Raw genomic sequence first — 5873 nt, forward strand, 5'->3', positions numbered from 1 at the left:
CATCATTTCTGGATGTGGGCATATTTGGGGGCCAGTATTAAGCCTACCATATATATCAATGGATTAGAATTGAGTGTCCATAGATAAATCCTCAATTTTATGGTCATTGATTTTGACAAGGGTATTGCGAAAATTTGATGGGGCAAAGAACAGTCTTTTCAAGAACTGGTTTTGGGACAATTGGATACCCATGTGAAAAAGAATGAAGTTGAATCCCTACCTCACATCATACACAAAAATTAACTCAGAAATCGACCACAGAACTAAAACTATAAAACTCTTAGAAGAAAACATAGGTATAAATCTTCATGATCTTGGATTAGGCAATGGTTTCTTAAATATGACACCTAAAGCTCAAACAACCAAAGGAAAAAAAGCAACAAATTGAATCTCATCAAAATTAAAAACTCTTCTGCATCAAAAGGTGCTATTAAAATAGTGAAAGTATAACCCACAGAATAGGAGAAAAAAATTGCCAATCATATCTGATACGGGATTTTTAATAAGATATATAAAGAACTCTTACAGCTCAACATAAAAAACACAAATAGCCCAATTAAAAATTGGTAGAAGATCTGAGTAGAGATTTCTCTGAAGAATGTATACAAATGACCAATAAGGACACGAAAAGATGCTCAGCTTCATTAGTTATTAGGGAAATACAAATCAAATTAACAATTAGGGACAACTTCAAACCCAATAGGATGGCTATAATCAACAAAACAGAAGATAAGTTTGGTGAGGATGTGGAGAAATTGGGACCCTCGTACATTGCTCTTGGTACAGCCTCTATGGAAAACAATTTTTTTGTTCCTTAAAAAGTTAAACACAGAGTTACCATGTGACCCAAGAATTCTACTCCTAGGTATATACTCAGGAGAAATGAAAATATATGTCCACACAAAAATTTGTACCTGAATGTTAATAGCATTATTCATGATAGCCAAAAAATGCTATTGGCATATGAATGCCTGAGCAAAATGTGGTATATCCACACACTGGAATATTATCCAGCCACAAAAAGGAATGAATATAGCATCCATACATGCTACAATATAGATAAACCTTGAAAACATTAAGCTGACAGAAGCCAATCATAAAAGGCCACGTATTAGGACTTCCCTGGTGGTCCAGTGGTTAAGACTGCACTTCCACCACAGGGGGCATGGGTTCGATCCCTGGTCAGGGAAGTTCCACATGCCATGTGGTGTGGCCAAAAAGAAAAAAAAAAAGGCCACGTATTATATGATGCTATTTATGTGAAATGAGAATAGGTAAATCCAGGTTGCTGAGGGCTTTGGTAAAGGGAAAATGGGAAGTTACTACTAATAGGTACAGGGTTTCTTTTTAGGGTGATCAAAATGTTTTAAAACTGATTGTAGTGATAAAAAATGTTCCAAAAAATTGATTGTAGTGATGGTTCCACAACTCTGTGAATATACTAAAAACTTAAATTGTACACTTTAAACTGGTGAATAGTATGGCATGTGAATTATATCTCAGTCAGCTTATGAAAACAAGTGAACTAGAGCTAAAAAATAATACGGTTTACAGTGATTTTTAAACTGGAATATTTGTTTTATTTTCACCAAAGCTTAAAATAAACAAAGCTTAGGGTTAGGGTTTAAAAAACAATGATGGGGAAGTGTGTTTGACATGGACAGATGTTGTCAATTCTTACGTGAGGAGAAAACAGCAGCATGGTAGTGTGATTGTATTCTCATGTATGTGTTCCTGTGTGTGTAAACGATGTTAACACATGCATGCACACTTATAGTCACAGTAGATTACTCCAGAATTTTCAGTGTTTTTTTCCTGGGGCTCGATTACAGGTTATTTTCCTTTTTTCCTCGTTTATAATTCTTTTCTTTTTTTTTTGTAATGAGCATATAATTTTCTTAAATTAAGAAAATTGCTAACACTTCTGTACTCAAATACAGTGGCGCTGAGGAAGGAGAAAAAGTCCATCAAACTTCAGTTTTTCCCCTGAATATCTGTGTCCTCTGTTCCAGGACCAGTGTGAGGGTAGACAGAGCTTGCATCATTGATAGGAAAGAATGAGCCTACTCTTTGTCCGGAGTTGGAGGGGGGGAAAGCGGGTGGGGGACGGGTAACAGGCACAGTGTGGTGGCGCTTCTTTTTGTTTTTAGGTGAACTCTCAGAACAGCAGGCATATCCACGATCAAATGTAAAAGCATCCCAAACACCTAAAGCTGAATGAAAATGCACTTAACAATGCCTATTATTTGTCTGATTGAATTCCCTACATCCTTGTTAATTTGCATTAGTACAAGTGACCTGTTGTTTTGCATTTGTTCACAAGTTGTTTCATTTGTATATGTTTGCTCTCCTGGAGCCCATTGTGAGCCGCCCCCCCGCCCCGGGTATGGGATCTTGGCTTTTCTTCCTGTTCTTGCTCTTCCAGAGCCCAGTAACAGTGCTTTGCACACAGCAAGGACACAGCCAGTGTGGATGAAATGGTTGAATTGGCAGAATCCAGGAGAGACTTGAATCATCAGCTAGCCCTGCTATCTATTGGTAGCCAGAAAGATATTCTGTATTTTATTCTAAAACCAAAGGTTTTATCTTTGGCAGGCGGCCCCCACCATTTAACTGTTTTATAATTAAGAAATGAACTGCTATTTTGCCACATATTTTAAAACAAGTCTACTTTTTATATTGAGTGCCTTTTTCTGCACCACAAATTACCACAAACTTAATGGCTTAAAACAACACACATTTACTATCTCACCGTTTTTGTGGGTCAGAAGTCTAGGCATACCTAAGCTGAATCCTCTGCTTAGGGTCTTACCAGGTTACAGTCAGGAACAGGTCCCAGCCAGACCGTGTAGGCATGTGGAGACTTAACTGGGGAAGAATCTGCTTCCAAGCAGCTCATGCAGGTGGTTGTCAAAGTTCATTACCTTTGGGATGTGAGGACAGAAGGTCCCCTGGCTTTATGTCGGCTACTCTCAGCTCCTAGGGGCTGCTCATAGTTTCTTGCTCTGTAAGTAGCCCAAAATGGCTACTTACTTCTTCAAGCTAGTAAGGAGTATCTAAAGCCCAACTGCTGACAGAATGAAGTCTTCTACAATGAAACCTAATCACAGGCGCAACCTCCCATCACTTTGGCCCCTTGTATTATTCAGAAACAAGTCACAGGCTCCACCCACACTCAGGGTGAAGGGATTATATAAGAAGGTGGCTACTCGGAGGAGGGCATCATGGGGAACTTTATGATTTATTTATCAGCCACACTTGTGATTTATTTTAAATTATATACCAGAAATTTATACTGTCCTAGATTAGACAGAATTTCATGATTATTTTATGTTTTTAAAATAACTAACATGAGTATTTGACTTACTGTAGCTGAACTCACTGCTAAAGCACATGCTTAGCTGGTTGTCTAAAAGAGCTCCATTTCAGTGACTTGTCAGGGAACATTTCCTAGGAATTGCTGGTGCCAAAACCCAAAACTCAGTTGTTGGTAACATATTTATGGAGAATGGCCTATAAGTTATGTCATCTATCCATTCCTAAAGAAATGCTAAAACCTCTCTGTAAGCCAGACCTTGGTAGAGCTGGTTACCCGGCTCCCATCTCTCTGGCTCCCTGTAGAAGTGCTTTGACCTGAAGTCATCAGCGTACAGCGAGTGATCCTATAGGAAACAGCGCTATGAAGCGTGTTGCTTGTGGATCATGTAATGTAATGTCTGGTCTCAGTACCAGGAATACCTGTGCTTCTCTTGTTTGGCTTATTTCCTGGAGGCACCATGTCGCTGCTTTTCTTCCTTCACACGGGCTGATTTTATGCAAGTGTTCCGTACTTTCAGTAGATGTTTTGTGTATTAACTTTACTCCTAACCCTGTTTTTACCTTTATACCATTTTTTTAATATAAATTTATTTATTTAATTTATTTATTTTTGGCTGCATTGGGTCTTCGTTGCTGCGGGCGGGCTTTCTCTAGTTGTGGCGAGCGGGGGCTACTCTTCGTTGTGGTGCTCCGGCTTCTCATTGTGGTGGCTTCTCTTGTTGCGGAGCATGGGCTCTAGGCATGCGGGCTTCAGTAGTTGTGGTGTGAGGGCTCAGTAGTTGTGGTGCATGGGCTTAGTTGCTCTGCCACATGTGGGATCTTCCCGGACCAGGGCTCGAACCCGTGTCTCCTGCATTGGTAGGTGATTCTTAACCACTGCGCCACCACGGAAGCCCTCTACCATTTTTTTCACCTTGCCTTGATTTCCTGACCTTTTACCTTCTTATTTACACTTTTAATTTTATCATGAAATAAAATAAATAAAAATATATCGTATCATATAATAAGCTACCTTAGATCCTTTTGGTAGCAAGGTGGAGTATAAATAACTTGTTTGAATGCTACGGGAGTCTCAAAGTGAGCCTTGTAGCTGTGCCCGTAGAAGTGAAAGCATTTTTCTTGGATGGAAAGGCAGGTGTTGTGCTGAACCATTTGAACCTACTGAAGAGATGGTGTGTTCAGTAGTGACTCAAAGGTAGTTCTTTTGTGGCTGTCACTTGCCTTGGCTCATGGGAATAGCAAACCACATGGCTAGGTGCTGACAATAAGAGTTAGAGAGGAGGCATGAAGTTTGGGTGGTGGTGGGGATTGCTCTTAAAAGGAACTAGAACTGGTACAACACAGGAGGAGGAGGGAAAACAGAGATGGAGGGGCCCTGGGAGGAAGGGTTATTTCATAAGAATCCTGTTTGTCCTCAAGTTCAGCCTTTTTGCGGGGATCATTCTTGGGTTGCTGAGAATCATTCTTGGGTTTCCTCTCTCTTTTTTATTTTAAGTTTTATTTATTTGTTTGTTTGTTTATGCTGTGCCAGGTCTTCGTTGTGGCACACGGGATCTTCGTTGCAGCACATGGGATCTTTAGTTGTGGCGTGCGGACTTCTTTGTTGTGGCACGCGGACTTCTTAGTTGCAGCATGCATGTGGGATCTAGTTCCCTGACAAGGGATCGAACCTGGGCCCCCTGCATTGGGAGCACAGAGTCTTACCCACTGGACCACCAGGGAAGTCCCTTGGGTTCCCTCCCTTAATCATCCCTGTCAAGCCAGGGCTGTGCACAAGCTGTGGCAGAGAGGTTTGCAAAGCTGTGTGCAAGGTCAGTGTGTGGATAGAATTTTTCTGTGGAACCAGATTGGTCCACAAGGGCACTACCCTACGAGTTATCAGCATGTGCCAGAGGGAGAGATGATAGAAACATTTGGCCAGGAGGGAAGCCAAGCTGAAAGTTTGGATGGACTAGATTATCTGTCCAGCTGAGGGGGTGATTTGAAATTGGAATGGTCAGGGGCCAGTGGATGAAAGAAGTCAGAGTGAGGAACAAGGAATGGAGTGAGGGAGGATGGAGTGCTGAGGAAATGAGTTTGTGCACACTGGACATGTGGCAGATTGGGGCAGGGGCAGCTTGTTAAAGTTCTATACAGGGCTGCACCCTGCATCTTCCTGGGAAAAGGCCAGGTAGAGAATCTCTGGGAATTGGCAGTCGTGGCTTGTTACCATTAAGATGGAGTTAGCCACTGGATTGGTTTCTGACTCTGCCTGACATCTACATTGTCTCCATTTGGCCAAAATGGAGCCGCTAAAAATGCTTTATTCAAATGTCACAATATGCTTTCTTCCAGTAACCATGACCCCAATGAAGAACTATTGAAGCAGTTGTCAAGTGAGTAAAATTGAGAAGTAACACATAATTCAAATACAAATAGCACTATTTTCAGGACTAGTACTGGAAAAAGCTAAAATAAAAACCTCCTTTCAGCTTTCTTTCCATCCCCGCCCCCAACACTTCTTCCAAGATGGCTTGGTTTTTTATTATTTTTTTCTCTACTATATTGCTTCCTAC

The sequence above is a fragment of the Lagenorhynchus albirostris genome, chromosome X, assembly GCF_949774975.1.
Source record: "Lagenorhynchus albirostris chromosome X, mLagAlb1.1, whole genome shotgun sequence".
Lineage (NCBI taxonomy): Eukaryota > Metazoa > Chordata > Mammalia > Artiodactyla > Delphinidae > Lagenorhynchus > Lagenorhynchus albirostris.